The following is a 15,256-nucleotide window of genomic DNA, read 5'->3' as shown; positions in this document are numbered from 1 at the left end:
TTTCCAGTGACCAGTGGCCATTGGTGAATGTCTCCATTAGCTAATGATTTTCTGATCCCTGAGGAATGTGGGTGCTGGGGGAGATGCCCTCAACCTTTTTCCTCCCTCCAAAAGCCACCTTCAGCACAGAGCTTATGTCATTCCTGGCAGAAGACGTGGAGAGATTTTATGAGTGATTCCTTCCCGAGAAAGTGGTTGTCATACCTGCTTCTTTGAAAAGGAATCCAAGCCCAGAGGTGCCAGGGCCATGCTGAGAGCTAGACGATGTTTTCAGGCCTTGATCCGGTCTCCGCTTGAAACCAGTGTTCTGAAATATGTGCTGAAGGCTTCATGCATGTTATCATGCTTGCTCTCCATAACAACTCAACACATTAAACACTGTCAACATCTCCTGTTTGTGGATGAGGAAATCAAGGCCAAAAGAGGTTATATAACTCACTCAAGGTCACTCGGGTTCGATGCCTGGGTTGGGAAGATCCCCTGGCGTAGGGCATGGCAACCCATTCCAGTATTCTTGCCTGGAGAATCCCATGGACAGAGGACCCTGAAGGGCTACAGTCCATCGGGTCATGAAGAGTCAGACAAGACTGAAGCCACTTAGCATAGCAAGGCCACTCAGCTAAGAAGTGGGAAGTTGGGGTCAAGGCCAGGAAATCTCTTCCCAGAACCCCATCACAAGTAACCTGACCTTCGGGCTGGACTGGTCAGGATGGCCCCCTCCCACTTCTCCCTACTCAAAGAACTACATTTCCCAGGCTCCCTTGCTCTCAGACTCCTGGGCAAGCTCAGTTAGTGGGAGGCAACGTTGCAGCCAAGCAGGTGAAAAGCTGGAGTACTTCTTTCTCTCTCTCTCTGCTCCTACCCTGTGGGAATGCCCCTCCTTCCGAGGTCCCTGTTCCCACCAACCTTCACCAGTGGTTCCTGGGTTCCATGGCACCGTCCCCTCCTCCAGCCTGGGAAATGCTGCTGGCTTTCTGCTCTTGCTAATCCAGGTAAGCACCTCACTGTCCCTATCTGAAGCCTCCACTCAACCGCCACCTACTAACCCACGCCACTGGATTAAATCCTCTCTGTAAACACCTGAGAGGCTGCTGTTTGTGGAAGGGACGTGGTGCTCGTGAGAGGAACAGGCAGGAGGGAGGGTGGCTGTGCGCTGTGTACAGACCGTCTCCGTGGCATCACCCTACATGCTCAACAGGTGCCGGCTCACTTCTCCCTCACAGGAAAACTCCAAAAGTGGGTGCCTTTATTAGCTCCATTTTACGAGGAGGGAGGTCCAGCACGTAAGGCTAAGCAGCTTGCTGGTCAGACAGAAGGGATGTGATCCACACCTTCTCTTCTGGACAGCGGACCCCAGAGCTGCCCCCAGTCCCGGCCCACCCACCTCCCATTCGCGCTGGGCAGGAAGAGCTCGCGCACCTGATGGAGGCCAGCCCCAACCACCGCCCCCCACCCCCTTGGGGATCGTCCCTCACACCACCTGCTGTCACTTGGACTCTGACCGCTTCTGAGTCCCTGGGCATCCTGTGGCCACACTGTGTGGCCTGGGCTGGTCACCCTGGGCCTGGAGCTGCTGTGGCGGCCCAGATTTATGGCTTTGTTATTACTGTGTTTTGGAGTTTTTACAGCCCCGTGCTCCCTGGAGAACCCCAGTGCTTTCTCTAGGACATATCAGTCAGACGGCGGAGGAAACATCCAAAATGCTGGGAACATCCTGTGTCACGGTGTCTCCCCGGCCCCCAGGTACTGGCAGCCTTTTGTTTGCAGCCAGAGGGAGGAGGAAACTGATAAAGGGCAGGGGTTGGGGGGGCGCAGCCGGCACCTCTGTGCCCTGGCTTGTCCTCCCCTACGACAATGTCCCCAGCTTCCTGACCAAAACAGTCATCACCCTGGGCCCTCTGATGTGCGGCCAGCGCTCATGCAGGAGCGAGCCCTCTTAATTAGCCTCTCACTCACTCCTGGGGGCAGAATGCTGACTCTGCAAGGAGCCAATGCGCTCGCCAGTGGGGTCCGGCGGGGTTTGGGGCCGCGCACGGGAAACAAGGCTCCACTGTCCTGCGGCCACCCCTCCCCCTCTGCCGCCTCCCTCTCCCGGCATCCTCTGGGCCAAAGGCTCGCTCAGGGAAATTCGGTGGAATTCTGAGGCGGGGTCAGGGTGGGAGAGGGGAGACAGGCCTGGGAACAGGCAGAAGGACGAGAAAGGGAGAGCACCAATCAGGATTACAGTTTGTACCTGTTTAAGAAACACACACGACTAGTGAAAGAAATAATCATCAAAATACATAAAGGTCTGCAACCGTAAATACTAAATGGTGAAAGAGGGGTGTTTTCAGATTGATGGCAACACTTTGTTTTTTTTTTTCCCCCTTCAGACTGTTCTGGACTATTTAAAAAATGTTTAGTGAGCATCTACCATTTTTTTATGGCAAAACTGCTTTGATCTAAGAAGTGTAACACTCTCTGATGATCGCCTCTAAGTCTCCTGCCAGTAAAGCCAGGAGCAGAGGGCCCTTGGGGAGGAGTGGGTGTGCAGACCCGGCCAACCTGTCTCCCAGGCGTGTGGGTGGGACGGCTTCTGAGTCCCTCCCCGTCCACTGGTTCTAGATGCTTCCTCGCCCTACTGGGAGGAAGAATAGCTCTTACAGGGCCCCTGCCCTGGGGCTGTCTCCCCTTTGGCAGTCACAGCCCTCACGGAGCCCCCAGACCAGAGAGGCCCTTGGTGCCCAGTAAGGGGCCAGGTGCTCTCAGGACCCCAGGGCCAGGCCTCAGGGAGAGCCCGAGTCTCGTCCACCACTAGCTGTGTCCACAAGTTGACCTCCCGGGCTTCGCAGGCCCCAGGTGGGCAATGGTTGGACGGGGACACAGACACCAGGACCACAGTTCAGCCTCCCACCTCCAAAGGACAGGCCACCCAAAGACTGGGCCTGGTGTCCCGCCCTGAGAAACAAATGTGGGCAGTCCTCTGACCTCCAGCTCACTCTGACCTGCCCCCAGAGTCCCGCGTCCCTGTCCAGGCAGCTGCAAGGACTTGCTTGTGCTTTCAAGTTCAGGTTTTCGGCTTCCCCAGTGCAGGCTGCCACTAAAAATACAGCGTTATTGACGGGCACCATGTGGAGGGCTGTTTTCAGTGTCGGCAAAGCACACTAGAGCTATTCATAATGCTGGTGTGAGGGGCAGAAGAAATGCCCACGTCTGGTGACAGATGTCCCCACATCCAGATTCCAGTCTGACCAGGCCTCTGAGTCGGTATATGGCATGCCTGGTGATGAGCTGTGTACAGAATGGGGTCCCTCTGTGTGTAACTCTCCTCGGGAGCAGCCTCTCAGAGCCCTGGGAAGGTGTGCCTTTTATGGTGGGGGAGCTCCCCAATCCTTGCGTGGGGCCTTACCTACACTTCAGCTGCTTCATCTTCCACATTCACCCAACAGCATCACCCACAAGGAACTATCATTTCCATTTCAGAGAGGGAAACTGAAGTGACACTTCCCAGCTTAGAGGTTTTACAGCTGCCGTTCCTTCTGCCAAGAATTCTTTTCCATGTAATCATCTCAGAGTGGACCAGTGAGTCAGGCATGCGAAGCATATTAGGCGTCTGACTGCCCTCAGGGACCACCCTGGAGGGACCATGTAGGGAGAGGGGTGGCCAGGGAGCTTCAGCTACTAGGAGGAGAAAGGCCTTCAAGATGAGCCCAGGCCCAGCTCCCTGCAGCCACAAAAGAAAGCCTGAGTGAGAACAGCCTGGAGAGCCCAGGCACCCCCAGACTCGTAAGCCATGGTTTTGGAACAGTTTGTTACGCAGCATCAGCTGACTGCAGCAGACCTGACTGTAGCAGACCTGCAGGGCTGACCCCACTGTGCTTTCCAGGGAGAAGGCATCTGATGCCAACAAGCTACCGTGAGGAGCTCCCATCCCAGCTGAGTCCCTCTTAGCAAGAGCCCGGGGACGGACTCACCTGGGCTGCATCTCAGGAAAGTGCCGAGGCCAGGGCTGTGGGGAGGGTGATCACACTGACTAGGGGTCATGTGACTTTGCAGACAGAGACAACGAGGGAGGGAAATGGCAGCCCACGCCTCTACCCAAACCCACAAAAGCTTCTAAGAAGGAAACCAAAGAGGCCAGGAAGTCATGCCTGAGTTCTGCAGGTGTCGGGAATTTTCACATGGGTTTCCCTTCCATCCTCCCCACCGTCTCGTGATTTAGGTGACATCAACAGTGAGCAAGGTGTCCACGGGCACAGCCACAACCACCAGAGCTCGGATTCGGACCCGATTTGTCTGATTGCAACTTTCTCCATCAGTAAGCAAAGCACATGAGAGGAAGGAGAGGGGAGACTGCCCTCCCTGCTGGGACCCACAGCCACAGAACTCTGCAAGGGAAACACAGCAGAGACTAGAATTCTGGGGTTTGCTCCCATGGGCCTCAATGTCTGTTCTCCCACTGAGGAGAGGACCTCGTTCACAGCTGTGTCCCCGACACCTGGAACAAGACCTGGCCCTGAGCGGACGTGCAACCTGGGTCTGCCGAATGGAGGAATGCACAGGCCACAGGCCCAGCAGTTGATCTTGAGTTCTCAAGGAAGGGGCTGGGCCAGACAATGCCCATCCCCGCCTCCGCATTGAGGGGCTTCCTGACCAGTGACATCACCCTGCCTTGCCCCCCAGCCTCTGCCTCCCCAGCACTGACTTAGGAAGTTCTGCCAGGCTCCACTGCAGAACGCTATTGAGATCAGGGTGCTGTCTGCACGCGATGCAAGGCATCCCTGGTCCCAGATAAGAAGCTGCACCTGGACACGAGGTGTGACAAGCAGACAGACTTTCCCCAGGGGTGTGGGTGTCCATCTTTAAACACTTAATGTACCATATGTTCACTGTAAAACAGCAGACACAGGCTGAAGGAACGAGGTCGGGAGACCACAGGGGCAGGGAAGCGGGTGAATTCCACGGAATCATAACACCCAGAAATGACACACATTTTCAACATGCTGGTGTGATTTCAGATGTTTTGGGCAACAAACACTTTTTGAACTTTTTACTGAATATGAACACAGGGGAAAACTCACCCTCATAAGCGTACACCGCCTCAAGGGACATGAGTCTGAGAAAACTCCAAGAGGTGGTAAAGGACAGGGAAGCCTGGCATGCCGCAGTCCAAGGGGTCACAGTCAGACACGACTGAGTGGCTCAACAACAACAACATAACTGTACAGTTCAGTGACTTTTTGCCACCTAAGCAGGCCCGTGACAGCATCCAGGGGAGTGTGAACACAGAAGGTAGACTGAGCTAATCCTGCTCTGTGTGTCCCACGTTCTCATGAACGTACTTTCCTTCTGTCCCCCCACAAGCCTGCTCCTGTTCATATCAGCCCACTTCCTTCACAGGGCAACCCCAACCAGAAGAGCCCAGGGGAACCACAGGGACTCCCGCAGGCAGTCAAGGTTTTCCACTGTGTGCAAGACAAGTGTGTGTCTCCCAGCTGCACTGCACCGCCCCCCCCAGAGCAGCACGCCCAGAACAGACCCCTCCACGTCCAGCTCTGCTCTGCAGTTCCAGCCCCAGCCCTGGGGTCCCACCCTGGAACTTCGAGGCTCCTCCCGAGAGATTCTAGACAGGTAACATGGCTCTCCTGAGACCAAGGGGCCCCGGCACTCCACCTCTCAGCTCCCCTATGGGCTCTGGGAGAAAACAGGAGCTGCCCCCAGCAGACTCGCTCCCACCAAGACTTCCCGGAGGCCCAGCACACAGGACACAGATATTTATCAGCCCCTCGGCCCTGTAAAAAGCATTCTGTCAAAGAATTTAAAAAGCACGTCTCATATTGAGTGTTTGGAGAAGGAGCAGGGACGTAGAACACGTTGGTCTCTCGGTGGCTGTCCAGAAGCTGGGCATTGGGTCCTGATGGACAATCAGGGAGGCCTGCAAAGGCCCAGGGACTGGGCAGAGAGAAGCTCCTGCCTGCCCAGCATGAAGTGCCTTGACAGGTGGCCACACGGCCTGAAGGGAACCAGGGATAAATAGGAAGGGAGGGAGAACCCAGGAGGAATGGGTCTGAGACTGTCGCCAACAGAGCACCTGGCCTGGTAGTCACACGCAGAGAAGGTCACTGCGACTGGGGACAGGGCACCACCGCAACGACGGACAATGGGTATGGGCCATCAACTGGGTGCTGAGCACTGGGCTAGGCCGAAATCTCACTTTATCCTTCATGAGGTGGGTCCTCTAACGGTCGTTTTTCAGAAAAGGAAAGTGGAAAACCAGACAGGGTGTATACTAGCCAAGGTCACACAGCTGCTAGCCATAATGACTATTTGGAACTCAAATCATTCCACACCCAGACGCTTGTGATATGAGTGACAAAATCTTTCCTTTTTGCCGGGGAGAGGGCTACACTGAGATGCTAAAAGCTGGACACACATTTTCTCTGTGAACCTCACAACAGCCCCCTCAGCAGGCCCTACAATGGGCTCATTCTTACAGCAAGGTACCTGAGGCTCAGCGCCACTTGGAGTCAGTATGTGGCAGAGTCCGGTTCAAACCCAGGCCTCCCCCCAGGCTCTTATCCCCTCAGCTTCTTTGACAGCTTCTTTGTCACCTTCCCCCAACATAGATGGAGAAGCTGGGACTCCGAGAGGACAAAGGATGCATCCAAACACCTGAGGCACCAGCAGTGAGCCATCAGGACTCAGCCAGGCCCTGTACCCACGTCCATCTGCTCTGCCCTCATGGGGTTCTGCCCCAGGGTTTCATGGGACACTCCCCCGGGTCTGTCACAGTCACAGCTGGGAAGGGACTGCGGGTCACCCTCCCTTTTCTGATATCCTCCAGAGGGTTAACGAGGAGCGCCTCCCAGCCCTTCCTCCAGAGCCCACGGCCCACTCTTTCCACAGGGCCCGCAGCGTGGAGAATGACCACAGCCCGCCGATCGCTCTGGTCCCAGGGAGAAGACGCTGCTTCAGTGACACGCCTGGAACCCTCCCTGCTGTCCTCGGCCAGAATCACCGGATGGCCGGGCCCCAGGAATCTGCCTACTCAAAGGAATCAAACCCACTGCTGTGCTGCCCACGCGCAGGACCCGGAGGGTCTCTGGGAATGAGGTTTATGAGGCAGCTTCTGGATTTGATTACAAGGCAATCTGCTCCCTGTCTCGACCCCTCCACCCTCCCTGCCCTCCACTGCAGGAAGGTGATGCTGGCTGATTTCTCAGCAACTCCCTCACCTCTCGCAGACACAGGCTGGGAGCCAACATCCCCCCTAGCTGGTGCACCTCACGGATTACAGCATGAATGAATCACATGCGGACTTCTGAGCATCTGCTGGGGGAGGTATGAGTTTCTCGGGGCTGCTGCAAGAAGTTGCCTCAACAGAAATTGATAGCTTCATAGTCCTGGAGGCCAGAAGTCTGAAGTCAGGGCATGGGCAGTATCGCAGTCTCTCGGGAGGGCCTCTGGGAGGGTCCTTCCTGCCTCTTCCAGCTCCTGCGGCTCCAGGAGCCCTTAGCTAGTGGCCGTGTCCCTCCAACCCCTGCCCCGTCTTTACATGGCCTCTCTGTGTGCTTCTCTCCTCTGTTGTCTCAGTGAAAAATCTGTCATCGGATTCCACACCTGACCACGCGATCCGGGCTGACCTCACGAGGCTCAGTCTAATCATGTCTGCAGAGATGCCTTTTCTAAATAAGGTCACATCCACAGGCTCTGAGGATTAGGACATGGCCGTATCTTCTCGGGGAGCAGGGGCCACTGTTCACCCCGTTACAGTGAGTTTCTTCTTTCTTTAGAGCATGTGCACAAAGGCCCATCACCTCCCAGGGCTACTCCTGAGAAGAACCGAGCTGGCGGGTGGCGGGGGCCCATGCTGTGGCCTCAGGTCTGAACCCTTGGGAGACCCTGGTCCTCCACCCTCCCTGTGCTCAGAGGTGAGAACGCAGTACAGACCACAACCAACCACCGCCCGGCCTCCTTTGAGCTTCAGATCGGTGGAGGAGATAGACTGTAAAGAAATATGAGTGTAAATGGATAAAGAAACACATCATATGATGATTAAAAACTACCAAAAAAAAAAAATACACCAGGGTGAAGATGGAGAATGAAGGAACAAGAGCGCCTCTTTAGACAGAGGCTCACTGGAGGCTTGATGACTGACAACCGAGCTACAGAGGTGAGAAGGGAGTCCTGAGGATGGCCGGGGGATTTGCAGGCAGAGGGCAGCGCCATGCAAGGGCCCTGCAGGAGACCTGGAGTCGGTAGAGCAGCAGGGAGGCCCAGGGGTCAGGGGTCGACCAGGCAGGGGCTGAGGAGCCCTGGGAGGGGTTGTGAAATTTTCCCTAACTGCTCACAGAAGCTGCTGGAAGGTTTCCAGTAACAAGTGATAGAGGCAGATTTGCCTTCAACGGGGTCACTCTGGATGGTGAGCAGACGGTAGAGTCCAAGGAGGAATAAGCGAGTACTCAGGGGGGAGGCTCTGAGCAGATGGGAGATGTGGCTTGTGATTCCACTCTGGGCGAAGCTCGCATCCTGCTTCTGGCCCTGGCACCCCATCTGGGCAGTGAGGATGGGGAGAGCACACAGACTACACTCAGCCACTTGGGAATCACACGGAATCGTACACCCCCATCCCTGTGCCCATGAGGAGCAGCACAGCCCCTGAAGCAACCAGTGAACAACCCCATCTCAGAGCATCTTATGGGAAGTCGGGCCAAGAACAGGACTTCCCCACCTCGGCACTGTTGGCATTTGGGGCCAGATGATTCTTTGTGGGGGTCTGTCCTGTGCACTGTGGGGTGCTGAGCAGCACCCCTGGCCCCCACACTAAGTGCCAGTAGCACCCCTCCCCCAGTTATAACAACCACACTGTCTGCGGGCATTGCCGGGTCCCCCATGGGGTACAGTCACCCATGGGAACCCCTGTCCTGGAGGATGGCCAGTACGGCCCAGCATAGCACAGGGAGCTGCTGTGTGCACAGGCACCTCCCACCGGGGACTCTCCACCCCGGAGTCCCACACACCCCCAGGTCCATCCCCGACACCCTCTTGGTGTCTGCAGCTGCTCTCTGGGAAGGCTCGACACTCCTCTGTATCCAGCAGCCGTGGGCGGTGGGTGCTAGGGGGCAGGAGGACTGTGTCTGGGCCGTGTGACCAGCTGCACGCCAGGACGGGTTCCCGGAACACCCGCTCCCTGGTGGGTGACAGGCTTTGATGGCCTGCCAGGAATGACAGCCGGGCCCTGTTTGCATCTCTTATCTGAGAGCCTTGCACTGATATTGCCTCCTGTCCCCTGTGCCCTATGGTGGTTATCAGCAGGCGGCCACAGCATCTGTTGTGAGGTGAGGCCTGTGGCGACCTTTCCCATGCCCACCTGTCTGCACCCAAGATCAAGGCCCCTCCCTTCACCCGGACCTTCCAGAGGGTCACCCCAAAAAATCTGTCCTCTGATAGAATTTAGCGCTGTCCCCAGAGTGCTCCAGAACCCTGTCACTTCCAAGAAAGAGCCCCAGGGATGTGAACATTCATGAGTGAGAAGGAACCCTGCTGTTTTCTGTTTCCAATAAGCCAGGACATTGGAACCACCTGGTGAGTGTGTCCCGGGGCGGCCCGGACAAACGACCACACGCCGGGTGGCCTGAACAACAGAATCGTCCTCTCCCGCAGTCTGGAGGCCCAGAGTCTGAGATCAGGGCCACTTCCTTCTGGGTCTGTGAGGATGCCCTGCCAGGCCTGTCCCCAGCATCACCCTGATCTCTGGCCTCCTTCTTGCACAGTGGTGTCTCCCTGCGAGTGTCCCTTTCATAAGGACACCTGTAAGCCATAGAGGATTCAGCCCACTCCGATCTTAACTCAGTCTTAACTTGATCTTCATCTGCTGATGAAGACCCTGTTTGCATTAAGGTCACGCTCACAGGTACTGACGGGATGGGTATTCAACACTGTTGGCGGGGACACAATTCAACCCCTAACTTAAACTAACACATTAAAGCCCTGCCACACATGGATCAAGGAAAGCAGGATGTGTAAGGGGAGGCAGGGGATGGCAGGGCCGGGCTCATGAACTGTTGCCCTAGCCCGTCGCACATGGTGAAGCTGATCTCCAAAGCAGGAGAGAGAGGCCCACGGTCACCTGCAAGTGCAGGCAGCCTGCGGCTGAGGTCTGCTCCTCCTGGTTCACGCCCTGCCCTCAGCAACAGACTGTCTCTGCAAAGCTGGGTCGGGACCACCGCGCTCCAGTCTGTACCTTGGAAGATGAGCACCCAGGGCAGGGCCCAGAGCTGAGCTCTGAAAACCAGTTTTCCAAACTAGGCACTCTGTGCTCTTTGGGTTTTCACCTCACGACCCTAAATGGTGTGTGGGTGTATGGTCTAAGATTCAGAGAGGCAGCTTTACTTACTCAGTGCCGCCCAGCCAAGCCGGGGAGGGGGATGGGGGAGGGTTCAAACCTAGGCTCAGTCAGCTCCACAGAGGCTCAAGTTCCCCAGACGACGCTGCCCGGGAAAGCCAGGGCTGCCAGTGCTGGTCTGTTACAGGCAGTTATGGGACATGCTTGACCGAATGACAGCAACCTTCCTGCAGTAGATTCGAGAACAGCTCAGGATGAGAAGACCCATGCTCTCGACACAGCTCTGCCACTGACTAGCTGTGTGGCCTGGGGGAAGTACCTTAACCTCTCTGTACCATGGTTCCTTCATGTGTAAAACAGGCATGGGAACAGCACCTGCCGCTGAGGGTGCAGGGGCATCAAACGCACGAACACGAACAACATGCTTCTCGAGACGCCTGGAGCTGCGTCAGCTCTTGTCGTTTCCGAGGGCAGCTCGAGGCTCTGCAGACCTGGGCCAGCTGTCCCCCAGCGGCTTCCCCCAAATTTATGTTTCAGATCAGCTCCTGCCCCGTCCCCACTCACATCCCCCATGGACCATGACATCTCACTCCGAGGCCTGTCAGAGCCACTGTTAAGGAGACAAATCTCCCGCCGGCCCTTGCCCGCCCTCCCTCCACCCTCCGCATGGAGACTGTGCTGTTATAAATGTGTCCAGCCTGTGAAACCTGACCTGCCATGCCCTGTGAAGGGGGTGCCTTATCTGATTGGAAGCCAATGCCTGTGCCACCATCCTCCCCAACCCTGGGCTCCAGGAGGTGGTCTGACAATGAGGGGCTTTGCTGCTGATTCTAATCTAGGTACCCCACCCACAAGCTGGGCAAGATTCCACAGAGGGTGGGCAGATGCAAGCTACGTTAACCACAGGAGTTAGCAAAGTCGGGGGCAAAGAGGTGAGTGAGCCCCAACCCCACATCTGGGCTCCAGCCCATGCTCTGAGATCTGTACTGCCATGTGTTTTGAGCAATGACAACATTCTTATCTGTTCTTCTGCAAAGGAAACTTACTGGCTTATATATCAGAGCAGCCCAAGAGTAGTTTAGGAGTTTCAGGCAAGGCTTGCTCCAGGATTCAAATAACATCTCCAGAAATGGATCTCCTCTCTATTTTGAGACTGCACTAGGGACTTGGTGCAATGTCTTTTTTCAGGGGGAGGGGCATTTTTTCTGTATATTACATGCACACATACAGAGTGCAAAAACTGCTTTGCCATTGGCCCAAATAAAGTGGCTACTATTGCTAAGGACAAAAATTAATATTTGATTTTGGCCCTCTGGTTTATGAAGCCCTGTTCCTGGAAACTTTATTTAACAAATAAGTACTATATATGAAGTACTTACTATATGAGATCTACTTTAAGGCTCTCACCTCCTCTCCAAGGGGGAAAGCATCTACAAATCCATTTTACTGATGAGGAAAACTAAGCAAGTTATTTAATTTTGCCAAAGGTGGAGTAGAGATCAAGCCGAATGCCATCTGACGCCAGAACCTGTGTCCTTTTCTGTTCACACTCTCTTGTTTCCTTTGTCTGAAAATCCATCATTGGAAGATGAAGTAATTTCAGTGCATTAACAATCTGAGAACATGCCACACTGGGCTAGTCCTTTCCTGCATTCATGGACTCAACAAATACTAAAGCATCTTTCCAGGTAGCCAGATACGGTAGTCATATAGAAAAGGAAAGGCATTTCTCTCTACCCTCAAGAAACTTAAAATCTAATGATAAAATACGACTGCTGCAACCCATATAATCCACATGAAAATCCTGCAGGGCACAGAGAATAAGGTCTTCTCTGCTGGTGATGAGGACACTAAGGGTCAAAGAGGCGCCCGGGTGTGAACAGCCGAGCCAGGGTTTGCCAGTCCCATACCTTCAGTTCAGGTCAGTTCAGTCACTCAGTTGTGTCCAACTCTCTGTGACCCCATGGACTGTAGCATGCCAGACTTCCCTGTCCATCACCAGCTCCCAGAGCTTGCTCAGACTCATGTCGGATGGACAAGTCCCATATCTTGTCCCCTTTCAATGACTGGTAGCTGTGTTCTTTTGCTAAATGCTATGAGTTTGTTTTTATAATTTTATTCATTTATTTATTTCTGGCTGTTCCAGGTCTTTGTTACTGCACGGGCTTTTCTCAGGTACATCAGAGCCTTCGCGAGGGGCCTAGATGCTCTGCTTTACCAGCTCCCCTGCGGACGGCTGGGCAGTGAGACTGACAGCAGCAGCTCACAAGCCCAACTGGGTTTATTTGAAAGAACGATGTCTTACGCAGACATGGAGAGCAGATCTGTGGGCATGGGAGGGGACGGGAGGAGGAAGGCGAGGGTGGGATGGGTGGAGAGAACAGCATGGAAACATACACACTGCCATGAGTGAAACAGAGAGGGGTGGGAAGGGGTGGGAGGTGGAGGGAGGTTCAAGAGGGAGGGGACATATGTATCGGGTGCTTAGTCACTCAGCCAGGTCTGACTCTTTGTGACTCCATGGACTGTAGCCTGCCAGGCTCCCCTGTCCATGGGATTTCCCAGGCAAGAATACTGCAGTGGGTTGCCATGCTCTCTTCCAGGGGATCTTCCCGACCCAGGGATTGAACCTGCATCTCCTGCATTGCAGGCAAATTCATGTTGATGTATGCCAGAAACCAACACAATATTGTTATTGTAAAGCAATTATCTTTCAATTAAAAACAATTAAAAAAACAAAACAGCGTCTTAGTCTGCTTGGGCTGCTGCAGCAAAACACCAGAGACCAGCGCTTTAAACAGCAAACATTTACTTTATGATTCTAGCGGGAAGGCCACGATCAGGGCAGCTCTTCTAGTGAGAGCCCTGCTCCTGGCTCGTGAATGGCTAGTTGCTCACTAGGTATCTTCCTCTTCCTACAAGGACATGCTAATCCCATCAAGAGAGCCCTGCCCTCATGACCTTTCTAATTCTAAGTCCTTCCCAAAGGCCCCAAACACCACCATGTTGGAGGTGATAGCTTCAGTATAAGAATCTGGGCAGGAGACATCGGAAACTGTGCTAGGACAAGGGGTGAGAAGTGAATATTCTGCTATTTAACAAAATAAACTTTACAGTGATGATGATGGTAGAGGGGCAACAGGCCTAAACACACCTCAGGATGCCTTCTCTGTTAGAGGGACTTGCTCAGATGATCTCTGAGGAGCCTGTTACACGGCTGACCCCACTGCAAATTGCTTTTCCACTTGGTACTCAACGGAGGAGACAACCAGACCTGGTAAATTACTTGGAGCCTCAAGATGGCCCAGTTGCAGTTGCCCTGTGTGAGCCCACCGGCAGCCTGGTGATTGACGGCTGGACACGTGGTACAATCCATCATGAGGACCTGACTCGGGAAAGACAGATCAGTGGTGGAGCTAAAACAGATGTCGGGGAGGGAGGGGTGCCGAAGGAGCCTGGACAGTCAGCCTGGGCTGCCTGGCTGCACCAGGCGCTGGTACACCGTGTGCTTATTGGCTCAGCAAAGGCAGTTCTCTGTGGCCACAATCTCAGGTGTTGCTCTCTTTAGAATAAGTAATTAAAAACTTAAATATTTAAGTATAACTCTCTGACATCCAGAGAGCTATAATAAACAAACTCTGTCCTTTTCATCATGGGGGACTGGAAGGCAAAAGTAGGAAGTCAAGAGACACCTGGAGTAACAGGAAAGTTTGGCATTGGAGTACAAAATGAAGCAGGGCAAATGCTAACAGAGTTTTGCCAAGATGACACCCTGGTCATAGCAAACACCCTCTTCCAGCAATACAAGAGACGACTTGACCCATGGACATCATCACAAGGTCAATATTGATATCAAACGGATTATATTCTTTGCAGCCGAAGATGGAGAAGCTCTATACAATAAAAACAAGACCAGGAGCTGACTGTTGCTCAGATCATGAACTCGTTATTGCCAAATTCAGACTTAAATTGAAGAAAGTAGGGAAAACCACTAGACCATTCAGTTCAGTTTAGTTCAGTTGCTCAGTAGTGTCCGACTCTTTGCAACCCCATGAATCACAGCACATCAGACCTCCCTGTCCATCACCAACTCCCGGAGTTCACTCAAACTCATGTCCATAGAGTCAGTGATGCCATCCAGCCATCTCATTCTCTGTCGTCCCCTTCTCCTCCTGCCCTCAATCCTTCCCAGCATCAGTCTTTTCCAGTGAGTTAACTCGTCGCATGAAGTGGCCAAAGTATTGCAGTTTCAGCTTTAGCATCAGTCCTTCCAATGAACACCCAGGATTGATCTCCTTTAGAATGGACTGGTTGGATCTCCTTGCAGTCCAAGGGACTCGCAAGAGTCTTCTCCAACACCACAGTTCAAAAGCATCAATTCTTCGGCGATCAGCTTTCTTCACAGTCCAACTCTCACATCCATACATGACCACGGGAAAAACCATTGCCTTGACTAGACGGACCTTGGTTGGCAAAGTATTGTCTCTGCTCTTTAATATACTATCAAGGTTGGTCATAACTTTCCTTCCAAGGAATAAGCGTCTTTTAATTTCATGGCTGCAATCAGCATCTGCAGTGATTTTGGAGCCCAAAAAAACAAAGTCTGACACTGTTTCCACTGTTTCCCCATCTATTTCCCATGAAGTGATGGGATCAGATGCCATGATCTTTGTTTTCTGAATGTTGAGCTTCAAGCCAATCTTTTCACTCTCCTCTTTCACTTTCATCAAGAGGCTTTTGAGTTCCTCTTCACTTTCTGCCATAAGGGTGGTGTCATCTGCATATCTGAGGTTATTGATATTTCTCCCAGCAATCTTGATTCCAGCTTGTGCTTCTTCCAGCCCAGCGTTCCTCATGATGTACTCTGCATATAAGTTAAATAAGCAAGGTGACAATATACAGCCTTGACATACTCCTTTTCCTATTTGGAAC

The 15,256-nt window shown here is 53.6% G+C and overlaps 1 long non-coding RNA gene across 1 annotated transcript; it reads left to right on the top strand.

The window, feature by feature from the left end:
* The first annotated feature begins 689 nt into the window (after positions 1–689).
* On the top strand, positions 690–8,074 carry LOC129547359 (uncharacterized). The gene is made up of 3 exons (XR_016035928.1): positions 690–992; positions 6,886–7,320; positions 7,773–8,074. It is a non-coding gene; the product is annotated as an uncharacterized LOC129547359 (long non-coding RNA).
* The last annotated feature ends 7,182 nt before the right edge of the window (positions 8,075–15,256 follow it).

The sequence above is a fragment of the Moschus berezovskii genome, chromosome 22 (assembly GCF_049115385.1).
Source record: "Moschus berezovskii isolate FMDL1 chromosome 22, NW_MosBer_1.0, whole genome shotgun sequence".
NCBI classification, from domain to species: Eukaryota; Metazoa; Chordata; class Mammalia; order Artiodactyla; family Moschidae; genus Moschus; species Moschus berezovskii.
The sequence above is the reverse complement of the archived record's forward strand: the minus strand, read 5'-3'. Positions and strand labels throughout refer to the sequence as shown.